The following is a 23,351-nucleotide window of genomic DNA, read 5'->3' as shown; positions in this document are numbered from 1 at the left end:
TTGATATTTAATTTATATACCACCCTCCCCCGGAGGGCTCAGGGTGGTGCACAACATAGTAATTAACAATACATAGTTCAATAAGAATGGCATAGTAAATAACAATTCATAATACAATAGGAATTAAGCGAAATAACAATATCAATTGCACAAGTCCCACATTGGACCAGCTAATATATGTTGACTCAATTATTTCAGGACCATGGTCAGCTCCAAGGCTTCCTTACAGCAGCCCATGAATTGCTCAAAGCACATCAGCACTTCACATCACTAAAGGCAGGTTTTTAAGCCAGAATAACATGGCAGAGAAACATGGTCAGAGGAAAAGTAGAACATAATTAGACACTTTTCTTGTTTGCTTGGTTTTATCCAGTGGTGTAGCGCCCAGGGGGCAGGGGGGCATCTTGCACCAAGTACGTGTTGGTGTGAGGGCGTGGTGGGGGTGTCCCGGACATGGCAGGGGCAGGCGGGGGGGGGGGGGGGGCAGGGACACAGGACACACACATGCCCTGGGCTCAGTTCTCCCCCACTACGGCTCTGGATTTATCAATTACTCTCCCTAACCATTTGGACCCTCCTTTCCCCAGAAATGCCAGGCTGAAAATGTAATGTCTTGTTGAAAATGGTAGCAGATGGGTAGATAATGTAAAGATGAAGCATGCACACACACATATACACATGCTCATTCCCTTCTGATAGTCTTCTAAACCTGTAGTCTGGTTATTCAATATTCAGCAAACATGGGGTTAGGAAACCCATTTTTAGTGTTTTAACATGCAATTTGTCATAAGTTTTGTTGAATATACTGACTACAGTTAGCTTCATTTTCTCCATTTTTTAAAGACCTTCTTCTCCTTTTTGAATTCTATTAAAACATTTCCTAAGGGTTCTTAAATACACATGGTCAGACACACACATATACAGCCCTTTAATGTCCATTTAATATCAGGGATCTCAGCCAAAACATAAAGAGTGTTTTACTGGAATAGAAAACCTAAAATCATAACCTCTGATCTTTTAACATCCACTGTCTAAGAGAACCTTATAAAGAGAGCTGCAAATGTATTCTTGAAAGCCCAGCTCTGATACATTGCTACAGTGATTTAAAATGCTACCAGCTATTACAATTATCTCAGTTAATGAGGACAAAATGTAGCCTGCTGGCATTAAATGGCATATATATTAGCACTTATTAAGAAAAGCCAAGAGGTTAGCTGGATCTTTCCACAGAAAAAAGTCAATGCCATGAAAAATTACCTTATCTTGCTCCAGTGCTGATATTTGTGCAACTCGAGCAACAATCAGAGATGATTGTTTCAAATGACATCTATGGAAAGGAGGAACAGGATCTTCCCAAATCAACAGCCTCCGTAAATTCAACAACAAGGTAAGATGAGACAAACTGACTGTTGTGCAATTGTGAATGCTAGGAAGATCTCTATTATAATTAAAATAGTTTGACAGCAGGGTAGAAAGTCTTAAAACTAAGTTCAAACCATATAAATGGAAGAATACACAAACCCCAACAATTCAAAAGGACTCATTACCATCTAACTAGCTGTTTGAAGAATTTTTTAAAGTGAGAACCACATTGGAAGGCAATTAAGATATCTGATATGTGACAGAACCAGGTTTATTGATTCATTTGGAGTCAGTACTAATTTTTAATCTCAGAAAACACAATGAATGGCTGAACATCTACAGCTAATGCAAACTGAATTATTTAGTCAACAAATACAAATATTGATCTAATAACACATATGTGCCACTTCTCACCAAAATTGGTCTGTGTTCCAGATGTCTGGGAAAAAGCAAATGTCCTCACTTGAGTGATTAAAACGTGTTCCAGGGGAGCCATAAAATTACAGGCTGGTTAGCCTAACATCTGTTTCAGGTAAAATAATAGGAACTCTAGTTAAAGAGGACTATTAAGCACATTGAGGAACAAAGTCTGCTGACTCCAGCAAAGCAAACCATAAATTATACCATAAGTGGTTTTGCTTGCCATGAAGAGAGAGGAAAGTGAAAATATGCTCCAGACTCCAGAAGATATGTCCGTGCAAGAAATCTTGCTGTGGTGATCACTGATCTCCTTCTTTAGAGGTTTTTAAAGTGTTTTGATTATGTGTTCCTGCATTGCAGGAGGTTGGACTTGATGGTCCTTGTGGTCTCTTCCAACTCTATGATTCTATGATATGCAACAAAGACTTGGTGTGTAATCAACCAAGAAACATTTTGGTGGAGCAGCTGTTAAAACAGTCAATTGAGTTTCTTCTTCCTCTTTGTTCTAAGAAAGACTGCCTGCTGATGGCTCCTATTATCACTTTCAAAGTCAGAGTTTTAGACCCTGAGAACTAAATCCTCAAAGTGCGGTTCTATACAATATTTCCATATTCCAAGAAGTTAATGATAATTTGGCACCGGCTGGTAGAGGATGCTGCAAAGAAGAATACTTAACTCAATTTCTATAGTCTGGGGAGGTGGGGAGATTAGAATTAGAATTCTATAGTCAACCAAATCTAAAATCTTCATTCTCAGAGGCATAATGCAAACATTTAACTGACACAGGCCAAAAAGATAGCAAGAAATCAGCATGGAATCTTTAAAATGCATTCCAATGGTGGCAAGGTACCAGCTTAACACACCCAATGTATATGTTAACTATTATACATGTGAAATCTCCCTATGAGTACTGCAACATCTAGATGTGACCCCAGATTTCCTGTGACAGAAGAACAGGAAACTTGTCCGAGGAAGCCACTCTGTATCCGAGGGCAGACTAGCAAAAGGGAGTCAGATCAAAATTTGTGTAAATTGGCTGTAAAACAATGGCACTAAATGTTTTGAGACAGCTTTCATGTAGGCTTCTGTTTTTCTTGGCATCTCTATCTATATCAGTCTCATTCCATGACAAATGCTTCCAAAAGCAGACCTCATTTTTTTCCTGCAAGGTCATAAAGAACCCCTGACCCAACCAAGTCAAATATATGTATAAGACATCAACAGAAACAGCAGCAACAGGATAAAGGGACAAAAAAAATCAAATTTTCACCATTCTTTTTTGGAGGCTTGCTGTCAGTTGCTGAACTCTGGAGTAAATTGAACAACCTAAAGACTGTCAAATATGTTCCTCTCACTTCTACAGACACGTTACCTGTCATCAAACAGAGACCCGCTTCATGAAGAAGAAAAAACTGAACTTCAAAGTCATTTGGAGTTCTTTGACCTTTTTATATAGCCCAGTTCTATTGTGAACGATTCATTCCCTGCCCAATCCTGCAATGGTGACTTCAAAGGAAGCCCTATCATGTTCAGTGGAGCTTCCCTTCTAAGGAAATGCACTTAATATCACAGCACACATCCATCAGTTATGCACAAGAAACTTTACAAATAGAAGTACATTTTCAGTTCTGTTTTCTTTCGTTCTTGCAAACTGCCTTTCCCTCCAACCAATTTGTATCTATTAATTTTTCATTTTTTCATTTATTTAGGACAGCATAGATGGTTCTCCTCAGTTTTATCATCCCAACACCCTCATGAGGTATGTTAATTTGAGAGCAAATAATTGACCCAAGGCCACCCAGTCAACTGCATAATAAACATAGGGCTTCCAGTTTCATACCAATACTCTATTACCCACATAAGCTCAATTATTTAGGCTCAAACTCGTCAAAGTGCTGGGAGAGGCACAATCACGTCTTTGTAGTGCAAACTGAAGCTGCAGTTTCATCATAACGTTTCAATGGTCAAAACAAACTTCTTCCCTCTAAATTCATAATAGCCCTCAAAGAAAAAAAAGGCGAGAAATAGGAGAGAAAGAAGCTCCCTCTTCCTTCCCACACAGCCACAGCTCAGACAGACCCTGCAGTTCCAGTTCACACTTTTTTTAATGCTGCCAGGATCCAATCCTAGATCTCGAAGCATCTTACATCTTTTTGATGCAGCCTGGACAATTTGGGAATCGCGGCTCAAAATATCATTAAAAATGTTGTTTTCTTTCCAGCAGCTGGGTGCCTTTGTTAAGCACAATTCTTATAGAACCGGTGCCAAAGCACACACACAGAGAGAAATTTTGTTTAGCACTGGCTTGTAAATGGACTGGAAAACAGTAGTGTTCCAAGTCTGTCACTTGAAGTTGTCTTCATATTCAACAATAAATAAAAACCTGGATGGAAACTCAAGCAGATAGCACCATAAGGCAAACCCAGCTCCTTTCTGCCAGGTGACCTGTCTACTCCCTTCAACCCTATTTTATAGCCCAATTCAATCTCCCTTCTATCTTGCTGGTTCATCATAAGCAACATCTACAGCCAATATTTCTCATCAGCGAGATCCACCAACCAGGTAAAGGCCTCTAATCTTACCTTAGGGATTTCACTAACAAGTTGCTTTCTGCAAGGCCAAAGTTGAGGGAAAAAGTGCTCCCCAATGTACTATGAATCATGAAACAGATACATAACATGTATGTTTCAGTATTAGAGGGTAGCCATGTGGGTCTACAGTAAAACAGCTGTATAGGAGTACAGTAGAGCCTTTCAAACCAACAAGATTTTCAGGGCATAAGTTTTGAAGAGTCATGGCTCCCTTTGTCAGATCACTTTTCCCAAGAGTTAAAATAGATTCTCCTAAAATAGACATTGTCACTATGACAACCTTAGAACCTCTGGAGATCTCCAAAACATAATTACACTGCGATAGTCAAATTTTATTTGCAAAGGATCAGCTTGCCGTGCAATATCAATGAAGTGGGTGTTCATCTTAAAAGTTTTTCTCGCCAATGATGAAGTTCCATTTGCTATCTGGGCTCCTGCTTGAACTGTAAGTCAAGACTGGGCTTTCACTTGAAATATAGTTTAATGTTATATACATACAGGGTTGGGGGGGGGTCCTGGTTTGAAGGAATGCAGTACTAATATCATCCCCATTTAAAAGTTATTATTTCAGGTAAAGAATAGCCATGAATAGCCATCAGTGAGGGAGATGTCCCCAAACCTCCAACTATTCAAAGCAATGCTTCTGAAACTTGGGCCCTTTCCGCACACGGGTGGAAACAAGCCTCCACCGGCATAATTTATGCCGGTAGAGGCTCAGGGACTGTTTGCACACTAGTGTGCGAGCGGCCCCCGCTCCCCCCCAGCCGGAGAGGTCAGCCCCCTCCACCCACCGTCATGTCCAGCGTCGCTCTGGAGGGCTGCAGGGACCCGCCCACACTGCCCTCTGACCTCCAGGGCAGGTCCCTGCAGCCCTCCAGGGTGACGCTGGACATGACGGTGAGTGGAGGCGGCGGGGGAAGCAGCGTCTTCCCAGCGGTGTGGTTCGCACCGCGCTGATGGGAAGACGCTCCTTAGCAAAAACCTCACTTGTTTTGCGAGGTTAAAAGCAGCGGCTTCACACTGCTTTCGGGTGGCCAGGAGTGTGTCAACAACCACCCAGGGATGGCGTTTTTGCCATCCCTGGGCCGCTGTATATTGCCTGTGCGGAAAGGGCCTTGGTGAGACCTAGTAATGAATAATTTGAAAGCAGTAGTATAATAGACTCAATTTCCTTGGCTATTTACATTCAACAGATTGAAACAAGAGTCTCATTTCTGAACTGTTCGTTTCAAAGCAACTATCTCCACAGGGCAGCAGTAATTTTAAAAAGTGGGACTTTTTGGCACTGGATTGTGACTGAGATCTGTGTCTTACTAGCATTCATCAGATCCATTTCTCAGCATTTTCTACACAAAAGATTATTTCCACGTGTCAGCAGTGTTGCAACTCGATCCTTCTCCATAAACTGGCATAGGGATGCCCCCGTTATCTGAAGGAATTTATTCCTTAGCAAATACACACAGAATTATAGATGTAGCAATGTTCACACAGATAAGACAAATCAGAGGAAACTGAAGCACCAGTGCTATGGCTGCTGTGGTTCATGAACAGTTCTTATCGTACTGGTTTTTGTTAATATCATGTTGACTTCAGTAATCAGGTATAAGCAAGTTTTCTCCTTGGCCTCCCATAACCTCAGGTTGTGTAGTAGCACACTGACTGCGAGAACACTGAGTTTCGAGAATTCCTTGAGTAGCCGGAAGCAGTGATTGCACAGCTCATCCTATTTCACTTTGTTTTTCAGATGCTGGGTCCTGGTACCAACAACAAGTTCTGGTGGAGCAGATCACAGACACCACTCAGAAAACAAAAAGCAAGATTTGTATCACCTCCGTGAAATGCCAGAGTAAAATACCAGCCGTAGGTCTTGCAATAGATAATGGTCCATGCATGATCTTCGTGATGCAAGGGTCATATCTCCCTAATGTAACCTGACAGTTCAATCAGCAGTTTTCAGTCCTCCTTGCACATGTCCACCACAAAGGTCTGAGATCATTTGGGTGGGAGACAAACAGTATCATACGCAGCAGCCCTGAAGGAAATCACTTTCATGCCAGCCCTCCACACGTAACCCCACTCTCTTCTTTGGTAATGCAGAAAAACAGTGAGAGCCAGATAGGGAGAAATGTAACACCAAACAAGAATTTCACCTTGGAATCTAATTGCTGATATGTTCAGAAATGGCCTTGCTTGACAAGGTCACATAGAAAATTCTTCATTTATGTCCTACCCTTCCATCAAGGAAAAAGAAAAAGAGGATGTGACCAGCACAAGGACAACTACTGAGCTTCACAGCTGAATGGAGCCCTGACCTGTGGGGATAGAACTTGTAATTTCTAGACGTTATCATACAGTGAGTTAATTTAAAGACCTTCCCTAAGGTCACAGGTTTACTTAAGCAGTTCGATTAGATGAGTGTGCTTGCATGAACCTATTGGATGTTTTGATGTTTGATGTTGATGTGGTGGCAGGGGTGCAGCCCGCGCCCCCAGGCAGAGTTTCCCCTAGCTCTGCCTCTGCTCATGATAAACCCTTCCCTTTCTCCAAACTTTATTTGGTTTGGGCAGAAAAATATCTCAACGAAGATATTATTAGAAATCTAGCAATTTGGAAGCATCTGAGTATCGTGGTGAAATACGGATGCCAGAACCCCAACTAGGATATTAGGATCAATGACAATTACATATTTCATATATCTTCACCTTGCCATACTAAAAGCATTCCTACGCCAAATATCTGATGGAGGTCACCCAATCAAAGCCTTCTTACTATAAGCCCAGCCAGTATTAAAAAGGAAACAAGGGTGGTGTTATGTGTCAAATCATATTTAGATCCTAAATTGGTACTGATATGCATGGTAAATATGTGGGGAAGGAAGTTAACTTTCTGGAAGTAATTTTGCTACAGGTGGATAGGTGTTCTGGAAATAAAATTTAAAATACACAAGGTAAATTGCCAAAGCTTTTCTTAATTTTATGGATAACTTGGGTCTGATTGATATGTGGGAATAGAAAAATGGAAGCTTAAAAGAACATGCTTTTTTTCAGCAAGACATAGATCCATTCAAGAATAGGTATGATTTGGGTTTCTAGGGACTTGGAGTCTATAGTATGTAAAGTAGAAATCATACCAAAGACTGTTTCAGATTATAATCCTGTAACTCTGGTTTGTAAAAGAAAACATAATATTTTTAGATGAAGACTAAATGAGTTGTGCAGAACTGTAAGAAAAAAGGAAAAGAATTTTTAACTCAATTTAAATAAGGAAACAGACTTGAAAATGGCTTGGGATGCAAGTAGAGATTTTTGAGAGGTTAACTGATACAATATAATTGTGAATTTAGGAAAAAGAGACAATAGAAAATGCAGAATATTTGGATGAGATTAGAAAAAAGAGGAGAAAGAGGAGAGATAAGAATATTTCACTACAGCAGTTATCTATGCTAATAATCAGAGAAGTGGAAACAAAAGTAAAATATGCAAAGCAAAAGAATTTTTAATTTACAATCAAACCAGGTAGATGGTTAGCATGAGAACTAAGAAACTAAGGGAGCGAAAAGAAAAGGATATTGAAATTGCAAGAAAGGGACAATACCTTAATGGATAATGTTGATTTTAAAAGGGTTTTTTTTAATACAAAGGACAAGAGATTCCACGGGTAAAAGTAGAAGACTCTCTTAGGCCACTTCTGCAGATGTAGAATAATCCACTTTCAATCCACTTTCACAATTGTTTGCAAGTGGATTTTGCTATTCTGCACAGTAAAACCCAGCTGCAAAGTGCATTGAAAGTGGATTGAAAGTGCATTATTCTGCATGTGCAGAAGGAACCCAAGATAGCAAAATCTACCCAAGACTGCATAAAAACAAAAGCATATTATGAATGGTACGATAACAGGAAAAGAACTAGGAAAGATCCCTGGCCCAGATGGTTTGTCAGGTTTGTTATAAGTGTTTTGAAGATGATATTTTACAACCATTACAGAATACAATGAACTCCATCTTGCAAGGAGGAAAGATGCAAGAGTCATGGAAAGAGGTCAATATAACATTAGTACTTAAAGAAGGGCAGGACTGATGTTTGACAAGAAATTACAGACCAATATTATTACTGAATAATGACTATAAGTCGCTTACTACAATCTTAGCTGACAGACCAAAAATAGAGCTAGAAGAATTTATGTATGAAGATTAATGTGAATTTTTAGCTAAAAGACAATGGATATCTTGCAATATTTGGAGGAACATAATAAAAAAGCTGCTATGATCTTTCTACATGCAAAAAAAGTGTTTGACAGTTTGAATTGGTCTTTTTTTTGTTCAAGGTTTTGGAAAATATGGATTTTGTAGAACTTGTATAAAATGGGTAATGTTGCAGTCAGGTCAAATAATTGTTAACGGAGAGTTGGAAAAAAACCCATGTGAGATACACAAAGGAACAAGGCTGTCTCCTCTCCTATTTATATTAGCTGTTGAAGTACCGAATAGAGATATAAGACTTGATGGGAGGATTGGGGGTATAAAAATTAAGAAAGAGACTTATAAATGAAGAGCATTTGCTGATGACTTGGTATTGGTTTTGAAGAACCCCTTAAGGGGAGCTGAATTCTTAATGTTGACATTAAGAGAATTTGATGCTTTAGCATGTTTAATAAACAGAAAAGCAAGATTTTAATAAATATATGAAGCTACAGGATTAAAAAGAACTGACGAATAAAATGGCCTTTAAGGGTGAAAGAAGGTGAAATATCTACGTTTTTGTATGATATTTCACAATAACTAGGTCAAAATACAGAATGAAGTTTGAAAAAGTTTGTCAAAGTGGAACAAACTTCAGTGATCATTGTTGGAGAGGAATGCTGCGATTGAGATGAATGTATTGCCAAGGATGCTATTTGAAATTTCAAATAGCAGTTCTCAAGGTGTGGATATTTTGAGAGTGTGACCTTACATGATAATCAAAGGATAGATAATGCCAGCATGCCAGTGTAAAGATGCATCGCCTGGAATGTTGGGTAATGTGAGTTTTCAGGTTGCAATTTTCCAAAACACTTTGTTGGGGTATGCCACCAGACATCTATAGAGATGCCTGAATTGTCTGACCTGCCTGATGTTCCAACAACTTTCCTTGCATGTTGAACGCCAAACATGTGTACCTACTTTCTTCTGTGTATTGAAAGATATGCTAATAAAGTACTAAAGTAATATATGATAAATTCAGCATCCTACTTTCCCTGCTTTGTTGACCAGAGAACTGCAGAAGCGGGAAAGGGTAGCCAGCAGGGATATTCTGCGCAGCCAGCAGTAAGGCACCGTGGGATATCATTTGTGGATGAAAGTGGGCTTGGATAGAAAAGTACCTGCTCACCGCACATCTCCCAGTAGATGAATCATGTAGGCAAACCTCCTGATACTTAATTGCATGCTGTATGATGATGCCTCTTGCTGTGTTGCTAATTAACCATGCAGTCCTTAGCAGAGTTACCCCCTTTTATGTCTGTTGAAGTCAATGGGATTAGAAGGGTATCGCTTTGCTTAGGACTCTGGTGCAAAGCTCCTCACAGCCACAAGTCTTTTCACAGCAGTGAATATGGCCCTTTTCATATGTCGTTGCCTAAAAGTGCTTTTTCCTCTGTGCTGTTGCCACCTACAATGGTATGACAAAGAACTTCTGTTACAGGCTGTCTTTTGCTAGCTTTCACTACAGTAGGAATGTGGAACCAGCATGATATTGTGGTTAGAGGGTCAGACAAGGACTGCATCCACATTTTGTTGCACTATAACAATTGTTTGTGACTGGATGGGCTTGTTCACACAGGAAAACCCAGTTGCAAACTATTGGGGTTGCATAACAATAAGACGTTACCCAATGATGTGTGGCTGTAGTCTAAGGGCCATGTAATGTTTCTGGGTTCCAAAATGAGAGACCAAAAGATTTAGGAACAGTTCAAACATCTTCTGAGAAACGTGAAATAAAGCAAAAGAGGAGTCAAATTTCTCAAGAGGCTTTTGAAAATCTCTACCTGAGACCCACAGAAGACATTAAATATAAAATGCTAATCTATCTCCTTCCCACTTGCCCTAGATGTCCAGTAGGGAATTTGATAAGAAGAAAATTTCCATTTATTAAGCAAAGTTGATGAGAACTGGGAGTAAAATTTTTGCTTACCGTGGAAATTAGAGGGAAATTTTAGAGATATCTCATTGGGGAATACACACCTAACCAGCAACATTTATCTTGGGTTTTCACACATCTCTATATTGAACAATCCACTCAGTATTTCACGGTCATTCAGATAATCTAGACAGCTCTTGTCAGATCAAGATAGAGAGGAAAAATAATGTAACTTGGATGTGTTTTATTATTTTCTCTTTTAAAAAAGAGAGACTTCAGTATATTATTGCATTGCAATATAATAGATGCTGCGCGATTTTTTAATATAAAGAACTCAGGAGTATGAATTAAGTATCAAAAGCTATCTTTGATTTGAGGCATGGAAAGTGAAAACAAACAGCATCCTGTCACACCACCACAGAAAAGTAACCACACTTACACGGAATCAATACAAGCAGCTGCCAAAGGCCCAAGGGTATAGTCACTAGAGTCTTCAGTATGAGGAACTGCAAAAACAGCCATGTCCTTTTGCTTTCTCCACATAATTAGTAGTTCTCTATAACAAAATGGTGGTGCTGGTTTGGAAACAGGAGTTGACTATGAAGGGAATCAAGGAAGCATGAACAGTAATAGATCTTCAAAACCCATTTGCAGAATGATATATGGGCAAAGCAAAAAGATGGTGAGGCCCTGCCACTTTACAAATAGTCTATTTTTCCAAGAACCTCTAGTTTATTGGCCAATTTGCTAGCGCTGAACAAAGAATAGAGCCAGTCCGATGACATCTGCAGACAGAAACAAGATGATAATAAGCAGTAGAAGACCCAGCAGGCATCTGGTCTTCTCTTTTCCAGTGTTATTTGGGATTCTCAAAACAAGTCTCATATGATGTCAACCGCTATAATAATTATTTATTAGGATGTAACTAATGTGTAAATATCAGGAGCCAAGATGCAAATAGTTGCAAAACTGTTTATTTTGTAAGGTTTATGGAATTATTAGTACCCTTATGTTTTCCACTGCTAAAGCCGTAACAGGCATATTGTGTTCAATTTTTGCTCATTTTTGTTATTAAAGAAAATATTTCTGTATTATTTAAGCCATGGGCAATAGCCAAACAGCACAAACTTTAGAAAACAAACTATTATTAAGATGTTGTGGGTTTTGTGGGCTGTATGGCTGTGTTCCAGTGGTATTTTCTCCTGACGTTTTGCCTGCATCTATGGCTGACATCTTCCTCTGAAGGAAAACCCACAACATCCTAGTGGTTAAGAACACTGCTGGATCAGACCAGAGTCCATCTAGTCCAGCACTTTGCTACTCACAGTGACCCACCAGGCGCCTTTGGGAGATCACTGATTCCAGCCATGAAAGTCTTCGACAATACATCAAACTATTATTGGCGGTCCCTGGCTCCAAGGAAGAGCCATTTGGCCTCAACCAGAGCCAGGTCTTTTTCTGCTCTAGCTCCAGCCTGGTGGAACTTTCTGACAGCTGACCCCAGGGCCCTGTGTGATCCTAGACAATTCGTCAGGGCCTGAAAGATGGAGATGTTCCGCCAGGCCTTTGTTTGATACCACTAGTGCATCCCTGATGCCATCTGCCTGCCTCCCTATGTGCTGTCTTTCCGCATTACCCCCCTTGATTTAGCCTGTGCTTAAACGGCTTTGACTGAAAGTTTCTGTTCGAGCTGGGCTGGATTCCTTTTGCAGGCTTAGATTTATTACCATTTTGTGTTTTAATGATTGCGTAATTTATGTGCTGCTAAAATTGATTTTAAATATGTTGTACACCACCCTGAGCCTTACTTTTGTTGGGGAGGGTAGGATATAAATTGAATAAAAATAAAAATTATCAGTAGGGAATGACATTCCAAAGAAGGAGCCCATGGGAATGATGAAGTAAGTCAACAGTTAAGATATTTTAAAAAACCACCACCCTAATCATTATTTACCAGAAAAAAAACTGCTAGTAAAAGCTCAATTGGATTTTCAAGGCTGACATACTGAACAAAGTAACTATTGCTTGCAAACTTATACTGCTGTCACCTAGCAAAAAACCTTGACAATTTAATGTGGAGATCTTAGCTACAGTGGAAGGTTCTCTTTGGAGTTCAAGAAAATAAGACAATGAATCATATGGAGCTTATTTATACAACCTTTCAATGAGAAAAAGGTCCTTAAGGGGGTTAAAATATAATAAGTAGAAACTAAAATAACATGTTTTAAAAATCACGCAGCATACCAATGTCACTACCAACACCTCCACAATACCATGCATAAGTTTACCTCAGTCCTCTGAGAAAGAGAAGTCTTCAAACCAAAGATGGAGCCATTAAACTCCCATGAAAGGGTGTTACACAACTAGGGTGATGGCTGTTGAGAAGGCCCTCCTGCTGGATCCCAGCCAACTGTGGCAGTCAGCAATTTTGCTGGTAAGTGCTGATTAGGTGAGAAAAGGCTCTAATTGCGCTTTTGAAACTAGATATCTTGTGTTTGTTTAGGTAATTTTCCAAATTATTTACTGACAGAAAGAACCAATATTATCATGCCAAATTAGAACTTTTAATTTACTTTGCATGCTGTTGAGCTACCACTCCTGTAAGCAAAATCTGTTCTGAAGCCTGGTGCCTGCTGAGATCTGATAGACCCAGATAGATTTCAGAGAGACCCAAATCACAGCTGAGCTCAGTCACTTTGGACTGGAAAGGATTCTGCCAAACTTGTTCTGTTATAAGAAAGAAACTAAAACAGGAACATTGGCCATTTGCATATTTGTGTTCTGTCTGGCAGCGAGCTTACCTTTATTTTGCCCAGACTTTTTAATGCATTGTTTTTTGCCCTTTCTGAAGCCACCACAGGGCAGAGCAGAGAAGCTGTGCTGTTTCCAAATGCTGGCAAAATGCAACTTTTCCTGATGCTTCGCTTTTCCCAGAAAAGCAAAACAGCTAAATAGGAAGTGTGCTTTTTATCTGGGTTTTTTTACTCCTTCCTGCCTTCCCCATTTCACTCAACAGCAGTTTTTCCCACTCTTCTGGTCACCATTTCCAAACAATTAGAAGGGTTTTGGGTTTTTTGTGCTTTTTTAAAATACTGCAGGTCTATCGCTGAAGCAAGGGATCATTTTTTTTAGTTATTGGATGCCAGGGAAAAAAGGGGGGGAGTTTGCAAAAAACAGCAACAACTAGGCATACAGAATAAAAACTTTTGCCCCTGTTGGACTGACAGGCTACTTTAGTTCAGACAAAAAGGACCCTTTTAAATACAAATAGTTTAGGCAAAAGGGGCTCTGCTATTGTTCTACATTTATTGTGTTTGTATGTGTGTATATATATAGACTAATCTGCTCCTTCTCTTATTATCTGTGTGATTTAGTTTGGTCCTCTAGGTAGAGCTCTTGGTTTCAGTTTCTAGTTCTTGTATCTTAGTGAATGCTGATGATTGTAAGAAGTGCCTTTCTTGCAAATAAAAGCTGTTGTTTCAGACCAGCTTGTCTCTACTGAATAGACCAGAGAACAGTGCCTGAGTGAATACTCCAGCCCAATCTCTTCTGTAAACAGAAAACCACAGGAAAACCCCACTGCAAAGCAAACAGCCTCGGGGCAAGCAGTAAGTGCTCATATGCTCATTGTCTTCATCAGTCAATTATGTTACACATTACTTTCAATATGAGCTAATATTTAATATTTGCACAGTGGACTCCAAACAGTAGACTGTGTTATTCTTTGCCTGCATAAAGGCTGAACAGATAATATTGGAGCACCTATTAAAGATTCAAGGAACTCATAGTTGTATTCAACCAAGTTTAAGGTCCTTTAAGTCTCATGGAATATACTGGAAAGAAAGCAAAGTACGTGTTTCCCCCTCCCATTGAAACAAGCAAAGCTGTATAGGAGTCATTTTAAGACACCTGATCTGTAGAGTCAGCAGCACAGATGTGACATTGCAAATTCCATGGATGCAGCTCCTTGCACCATTCTCTGGAGCAGAAACAGCTTCAGGCAGTTGCTATTTTGTAATTTTTGAGGGAAACATATGGTACTCTTATCAGAAGCCAAATGTTCCCCCACAGGAACAAAGAGTGGCTCTCTGGGGCACTTCAGGTCAAGCAATTGGCACTGGGCAGTTTTGAGCACTCATCACCTTGGGCTGCGATCCCTCCTAGAATTGGACCCCTAGGCGCCTGATCAGAGGTGTAGGCAGGTTCTAAAATCAGGGAGAGCAAGCACATAAAAAGGCCCTGATCTTAACAATCGACATGATCTTATGAATGTTTGCTCATAAGTGAAGAGTTCAACAAGACTTAGTCTCTCATCTTTGTTAAGAATGGCAGCCTCATATGGAAAGTCAGTATTAGAACAAAATAAAGAAATGGAGAGGCAGAGAAGGGGAACACTACAAATTGTGGTAGGACTACTTATTCACCATACCAGGATCTCAAGGGAATGGAGGTTACAGTATCTGCCCCTGAGCTCTGGAATTCTTTTTCCCCTGAAAACTCACTGAAGACCAAGCATGCTTTAGTACTTATTGGGCTTGAACAAGCCCCCTTTAAGCCCAGGGTACCTGGATATTCTTTACGTTAGTCTGGATGGATGCCAGTTCCAAAGAAATCCTTAACAAATGAGCGTGTGAGTGTGCTGTCAAGTCACAACTGACTTGTGGCAATCTTGTATGGTTTGCAAGCCAAGAGAGGCTTGGAGGTGGTTTGCCACTGCTTGCCTCTGTGTCAGAACCCTGGAAGTCCCTAAATGTTGCCCATCCAAATTCGAACAAGGGATGACCCTGCTTAGCTGCTGACATCTGAAGAGATCAGGCTAGCCTGGGCTAGCCAGGTCAAGGCACTTAACAAATAGCCAATTTTTTAAAAAAAAATCCTTTTCTCATCATGCTACACTTGGAGTCTGCACCAACAGATTTTTATTGATGATCTTGTAACTCAGGTAATAAACCTTAGGCTGCCCCTTTAATGTCTGGTGGCTCGCTGATTTTGAGTCTTGTCATAAAACAGTAATTAAGAAGATTTTTATTGAAACAATGTTATGTATAACATAAGAATCATTTCTATCATGGCCAGTGCCCCTCCAGAAGTTCATTGGCCCCAAGCCGGAGTGAGCAACAGGGAGTGAGAAGCAGCTACTTGAAGCTGACCTAATTTTGACTGAGGTCACAGTTCCATGGTGGAGCTACCATTACTTATAAAGCAGCATCCTATTAATGCAAAATAAATTGAGGATTGGGAAAAAGGAAGAAAAATGCAAAAAAAACAACCCCAAACCCACACCTTTCTGTTCCACGCAAGCCATTTTAATCACCTTAAAGAGAATCCCACCCCAGCTTGCTGCAGATGATTGACAGCTGTTTCCACTTCCCATTGAGGAATGAAATAATTAAATATCTTAATCCCCATGCATGATCTATCATAATGGGAATGGGTCAAGAATGGGAGAAAGTGTTGCTCCAATGGGACGAGAGAGGCTGCCAAAAAACACCGGAGAAGGGGGGGAGTCACCTTTCCCAACTAATCCTAAAGACATGCTTTGTCCAGTGCAGACACCTTGTCCCCAAATGCATGCGATTCAGCTCACCCGTGAGACATCTTGCCCTTTCCCACGTTCCAATCAATCCAATAACCTCTTGAAAGAACTGCAAAGCTGCTGGATCTTCCTGTGCTTTGAAGAGACCCCATGAGCTGTTGAACTGGCAGACCGTGCCTGCCAGAGATACCAAAAGCACTTTCCTATCTTGTGCCAATTCTGCCCCAACCAGCTACCTTTTCTGGCAGTGTTACGCTGAGTGCACACAAAAGTAACAACAAACACAGTATTAGGAGGGAAAAGATGGGGAGGAGAAAGAGGAAGGAAAAAAGAAAAAAGAGGTGCACACAGGATAGCTTCAATGAATGAGCTGCATAGTTATGCAAAGGTATACCTGTAATTAAGTAGATATGCCCCTGATTAGGCACCTCTCTTCAAAAATGTGCTCGAGGGGAACAGCCACTCCCCTTTGCCTGCTAACAGAGGAACAGTTGAAAAACAATAACAACACTAGGAACTGCACTGACAGACCTCTATGCATCACACTAGATGTGCCCGTTCCCCTGTGAATTTCTGAACAGAACCTGTGCCCATGCAAAACCTAATGTACAGGCTGTGCCCATGCAATCATGAACACTGCAAAAATTAGGGCACCTCATCACACATACAGTGCCTGAGTGTGTGTGGTTTGTTTCTTCAGACATTACACTAAATGCTTTGGCAGGCACAATTCTATTAGTCTGTGCCTCCCCCCCCCCCTTGTGCTTTCAAGTCAACAGATTCTCTGAAAGTGTTGGAAAACATACTAATATGGGGTGGGGGGGAAAGGACCTTAAAGGCAGAAAGGGGACCAGAGCAAAAACATGGGGAGAGGAAAAATGGGTACCCTTCATGGGCCCAAGGATTACATGATTTCCCCATCTCCCCAGTCCATTTATGACCTTTCAGGGTGGATTTTTTTTTCTTCCCTTGAGATCATATATAAACAATGCAGTATGCATACATATAGGATGCATGTATATAAGACACGTACATACACACATATGTGTGTGTGTGTGTGAATGCACGCGCAAATAACAACAGCTCTTTAGGTGGCAGAGATGAGCCCTCCTGCTTCCAGTTAATAAAAATAGCAAAGTAATAAAACTGAGTGGGCTAACCTGTGTAGGATCTGTGAAAATGCAGCAGCTTTATATCCTCAGCATTTTGAAAACATGCAACCTGTTTCTCGGTTAACCAGGATTCTCCTAACAACAAAAAACGTGTAGAATTGAACCCTGCCACCTACACTCTGAGGCAAGGAACCATGAAACTTTGCTAGGCTGTTTTTTTTTTTTTACACTTCTGCCCTGTGTGGAAATCTTTCATTTCCAATGACAAACAAGGCTGCTTCCTAACCTTTCATACCTCACACTAGTGAGGGCATATCATAAATGCCAAGTAACAAAAAGCAAATAATCCAATTGTGTTTTTTTAGAAAGCGGTGCATTAAATGTGCCGTTACCATTCAAAAGCCACACAATCCAATATCTTCTAAGCATTCATTTGGCTGACAGGGTGGAAAAGGCCAACAGGGTCACAAAGGGCATTAAGATCACTGATGATTATCTGACATATGGGAAAATATGTATTCACGGTAACAACCTTCGTTCTACAGGGGAAAGAACTAAAAACATAACGGGGAAAGGAAGAACAGATCGCCCCTTTGTGTTCCTAACAAAAGGATCTCCATTTTCTTTGGTCCTCACACGGAATAAAATCTCACGAGCAAAAGACAGATGGAAGACATTAAATCACAGTTGGGGGTTTGCCAGGGAAAGAGACAGTGGCAGTAACGCAGTTTACAATAGGATTGTGTTCCTATTTATTAGAACAATAAATTTAGTCACATTCCATGAAAACACGCAGCACTGGAAAGAATTCACATAGTCAAGTTTGGTTCTTTATACTTGTCTAGCTTGAAATGTATGACAGAAATCACAGGGCTGGAATTATATAGTGGATGTGAAATAAAGGGGTTTTTTTCCAGATTGTAACGATTAGGCATACCTTTCCATAGGCACACCTGGGTCAAGATCCTAAGATGCCTTTCCACTTTTGGTAGCCGCTTCCACTTATTTATCAAAACATATATATCCTGCCTTCTCGTGTTGTTCAAGGTGGCACTTGAGGCAGATTTTAGTCAATTTCCCCCTTACTCTAGCCCCCTCCGCACTTAGACCCCCCCCCATATTGCTCTTAAGAGTCAACTGACTCATGGGGGCACAATATCTGGTGGCATAAATGACTGTAGAGAAAAACGACTGACAGGAAATCACCATTTGTGTAGCACAGGCCCACTTGCTCAGTATAGGCTGGTTTATGCCACTGCATGATACTCCATAGACTCACCAGAAGAAAAGATTCCAATTCATTAGAGGCAAAATTAAACATTCAGTCCAGTTCTCCCTCTTTTTGCACACGGAGACTAGAATGCAGAGGTGATCCAACAGCACTGTGTTTAGTCCCCCTTTTCTTCCAGTTGGGTACATTATTGAAGTGTGCATTGCATATGCTCTTCTTTCCGGAGGCCATTGAATGTCTCGGCCAGCAAGCATTATTAGTAGGGTTACCAACCTCCAGGCAATGGTGAGAGATCTCCAAGGATTACAACTGATCTCCAGCAGATAGAGATCAGTTCACCTGGAGAAAATGGCTCCTTTGGAAGGTGGAGTCTATGGCTCAATGTTATTGTTGTTATATGTTATAGGTTATATAATTGTGAAAGGAGTAGTTGTTAGGTTAGGAGTGATAAGGGAGTTGAGAAGGGAGTAAAGGGGGAAGTGTGGTGAAAGGGGCAGGGGGTTCAGGTGGGAGAATGTTTTAACCTTAGGTTACGTAGGTTAGAACGGTGGATTATAGGGAGGTGGGGAACGCAAGTAAAGAGAATTTATGTCAGGAATAGGGAGGGATTAGTATAGAATGGAAAGGGAAGAGAAGAAACTGATTTATAAGCTGTTATGTGTTTAGACTCACACATAGTTAGAGTTTGGACTATATGTTGTTTGTTTTAAGTTGTATTCATATATAAAATGAATAAAGATCATTTTTTTTAAAAAAAAAAAAGGAAGGTGGAGTCTATGGCATTATTATATCCTATTGAAGTCCCTTCCCTTCCCTCCCCAGGTTCCACCAGCAAAATCTCCAGGTTTTCCCCAACCTGCACCTGGCAATCCTAATTTATAGCCTGGGTATTGGTAAATCTGAATGCATCGAACAATCAACCTAAACTGCTATTCTGATAAGCAACCAAGAAGAAGATGGAGCATGCTTCTGTTGTTTCATTCAAGAAATAGGTTTCATAAAAATAACATTGGGCCAAAAAGCTATTCACATCTTCACAGATAAATAGGGGGGGTCCTGGGCCATTGCTCTTGGTCTAGCCCTGTTCTAAACACTCCTACGTACAGACCTTTCTCATTCTTCTTTCTGCATGAAGATGGGTCTGCATGCCACCCTGCTCCACCATACCCAAATATTGCTTAGGACGACACTGTAAGTCTCGTTGATTTTAGTGCAAGATAATTACATCCTTGCTTAACTTTTAACACTCCAGTAGGCTAAAGATGCTTTACTTGGCACTCATTATTTTTAATTAGATTTGCCCAATTAGTTCATGCCAATCATATTTAAATCTTCTAACTTGATCCAGCTCTGCTTTTTTTCCCCCACCTCGTCTGCTTTTATTGCCGACCTCATCATAAATCACGATAGCCTCTAACTTTTAAGTAAACATTTGACAATAGAGGATGTAACTAAGAAAAAGATAAACTTTTTTCCATTGAGGTCTGTTTTTGTTTTGTTTTTAATTACTGCTTTAATTAGCACCTACATGATTCATACATGGGAAGAAAAACCAAAAGTGAACCACATTCTTACAGGGTCTCCATTCCAGCTGGGGTTTACTTTGTAGCCTTTTTTTAAAGTCAGTGTTTCAGCCAGCATGTTCCCCTAATGCTCTAAAGCACTAAACAAAATATGCTTTCAACTTTGTGTGAGACAACACCCCCAAGCCACAACCTCCAAGATAGGCAGCAAAATGAGGTAAGAAAGTGGGCTGTACTACTTCAGGCTGTAGGTGGGACATAAACCCTCTTTATTTCTATACTTTGTTGAAATCTCCTCCACCCTTAAAATCTCCCAGCATATATTAAAGCGGTGTTGGCAACATACAACCCAGAAAACCCACAACACCCTAACTTCAGTAAACATGTACACAGTCAAAAAAGCAGGACTAAGGAGTCACCCTTCAAGACTGTAGATTTTAGTCAGTCAGGTCTATAACGCCCATGAAACGTCTGCTGAATGCTTCTCATCACATAATATAGAGAATCCAAATCCCCAAAAAGAAGCCAGCATATGGAGTTTATGTGTATGGATGTACGTCTAGACACTCATCAGTTGTCACACACAGTGGTGATAAACAGCAGTTTGAGAAAGCAATTAACAGACCCAACAAGGCACAGCTGTCCTGCCTGCTTCAAATCTAGCCAGTTCCAAGTTTGCTGGGGTTTTCCATTCTTGTAGCAAATAAATCATTACACTATATTCATTTTCCCTTGTTAATTCCAGCAACACCTGACTACAGCTCCAACTGACGATAAATCTCAATGAACATAACAGTATTATATTATACTAGCATCACAAATGCCAACAATTTATAAGGAAAAATTCTATTGAATTCAGTGTACGTTTTGCATTCTTATCTTTGAACGAAAATGGCTAAGTTGCATTGAACATTATTCCAGCCTGTGTAGAGAACAGGACCATATATGTGTATAATTCTGGATTGACTTAGCTTCTGGAACATCACAGTAAATGTTCAGTGCATCGAAGGCATTTCCATTCAAAGATGAGAACGAGAAACATATTCTGTATACACCCTAAGATTTATTTATTTAGATACTTATATTTAAGTAGCTTATAACCCTGCCTTCTTTTTAGTCCTAACAGCCATCCCATGTCAGAGGTTATGCTTAGAGAAAGCAATTGGCCCAAGGCCACTTACCTGCCGGGTTGCCAACTCTGGGCTGGTAAATTCCTGGAATCTGGAGAGGACAGTTTGCGGCGGCAGCATCAGGAGGGGGGAACAGTGGCATAAGCTACAGAGTGCACCCTTTAAGGCAACATTTTTTTCCAAGGGGATCTGCTCTCTGTAGTCTGGAGATCAGTTCTCGTTCTCCCACCTGGAGGTTAATGTTGAATTTCTTCTACAGAGTGGGGATTTGAACTGGTATCTGCCAGATATTAGCACAAAACTGCAACCACTACATCATGCTGGATTTCTTTTGCACCAAATGGCCACTTTGCAGAGAGAGTTAGCTGGGTTTGGTCCCAGCTAAGTGAAATTCTACTGAAATCAGTGATACTGGAAGCAATACTAACTTTCTGAGGATCAAAGGCTGCAAACCTTACTAGCATGGCCTTTTGTGAATAAGGGCCCTTGAGAGCACAGGTTGCTACTCTGCATATTTAGATGCAGTGTGGGTTACTTCCAAGTAAGAACACATAGTACTGGAGCTCTAGGCAAAGCTTCAATTAGCAGGGAAGGCAAAGAGTTACTCAGCAAGGAAGACTTGTCCACAAAATTCTTGTCCAACTACTAACTAGACCATTCACCATCCAGGCTTAACTCCCCCAATGGAATTGCAGTGTAGGTGGCAGAGAAAGATAATATTCTGTGTTTTTTTCTGGGTTTAAAAAAATCATCTGTGAGATCAATGCTTCGTGCTGCAATTCCCCACAGCTTGTGCACTCAAAGCTTCAAAAATTTCACCCCTCCAATTTTTTTAAAAAAAACTGATGAAAATAAACAGGTGATGAACAGAGGAAGTCCAGGGACTGCAGAGAGGCATGAGAAAAGGCTTCAAGAGATCACTCTGCATGTCAAAACTTTTTGAAAAAATTTTCAGCAAAAAATTCGCTAAAATTGAGCATGCATTTAAAATGTTTTCGGGCTGCAAATGAGGTATTTTAGTGACAGCACATTAATGCCTTATGCGCAGTCAACACCACCCATCAGCCAAAGAAAGTAAAAAGACCCCAGGCAGATGCCTTCGACCAGGAATGTCAACATCTGAAACAACAACTTAGAGCCCTGTATTCATGGCAGAGAGCTAATAATGAGCCTTCCATTCCCGATACATACTTTTCAATTAAAAAACAGCTCAGCCAGCGGCTAAAGGACATTAAAATGTCCATTATCAATGCAGAGTGGGAAAAACTCATTCAGGCCACCAATTCCAATGACACCAGATCTTTCTGGAAAATAGTGTCCAGTAGCTCTAGGATTAACAACAACCTGTCCGCTGGCATTTCAATTGAGGCCTGGTACCAGCATTACAAGAACACTTTTAGTGCTGAAGAGTATGGCCTTGCAACTCAAGTCCTGCCATCCCCGGATATCCCCATGGATTGGCCTACAGTCACCCCAACAGAAGTAGCGTCTATGATTAAACAACTCAAGCCAGGTAAGGCACCAGGCCCCGATGCATTACCACCTGAGATATTTAAAAAGCATGTGGATTGGTGGGCCCCACTCTTGGCCTCCCTTTTTTACAACAATCAACAAAACTGGCTGGCAATCCCAGAGGCCTGGACAAAGGATATAATACACCCTACTCTCAAAAAAGGTGACCATCATGTTCCAGAAAACTACAGGCCAATTAGCTTACTATCAATACCGGGGAAAATTTATGCTAAATTCTTACTAACCAGATTGAATAATTGGGTCATCTCAAATGGAGTTCTAGGACCTGAGCAGATAGGGTTCTGCAAAGGTAAATCTACCCTCGATCACATAATGGTCATTAACCAACTAATAACCAAAACCTGTAATAAAATCAAAAGGCCATTGTATGCAGCATTCCTGGACATCAAGGGGCCTTTGACTCTATCCCCAAAGAGATAAGCTATGGGCTAAACTTGGAAAAAATGGGTGTAGAGAATAGATTGATCTCCCTAATCAAGGTGTTACACCATAACACAGTATGCCAAATCAAATGCAATCAGGAGGGATCGCTTACACCCAAAATATCTGTCTCCAAGGGAGTAAAACAAGGCTGTGTCCTTGCACCAGTTCCTTTGAATCTTTATTTAAATGACCACAGCAAGCAAACTTAAATCTGTAAACTCACACTGTCCAAACTTAGATGGACATCCAATCCCCTATTGCTATATGCCGACGACGCAGTTTTGCTGTCGTAGACCAAAATCGGTATGAAGCGACTCCTAGCAACCTGCAACGAATACTGTACAACCAATGGCCTGACACTCAACTCTCAAAAATCG

The 23,351-nt window shown here is 40.5% G+C and overlaps 1 protein-coding gene across 2 annotated transcripts in view; it reads right to left on the bottom strand.

Annotated features, from left to right (window-relative positions):
* The window catches only part of CPNE4 (copine 4), a 227,663-nt gene that overhangs the window by 189,945 nt on the left and 14,367 nt on the right, over window positions 1-23,351 (bottom strand). Inside the window, exon 1 of one of the 2 annotated variants that reach the window (XM_048511206.1) lies at window positions 16,074-16,094. The exons of the other annotated variant lie outside the window; for it this stretch is intronic. The gene's annotated coding sequence lies outside the window, so the exon portion shown is untranslated. Of the gene's footprint in view, window positions 1-16,073; window positions 16,095-23,351 lie in introns of those variants that run through there. 2 annotated transcript variants of the gene reach the window in all.

This window comes from Sphaerodactylus townsendi, linkage group LG11 (genome assembly GCF_021028975.2).
Source record: "Sphaerodactylus townsendi isolate TG3544 linkage group LG11, MPM_Stown_v2.3, whole genome shotgun sequence".
Taxonomy (NCBI): domain Eukaryota; kingdom Metazoa; phylum Chordata; class Lepidosauria; order Squamata; family Sphaerodactylidae; genus Sphaerodactylus; species Sphaerodactylus townsendi.
This window is presented reverse-complemented; position numbering and strand designations above follow the sequence as displayed.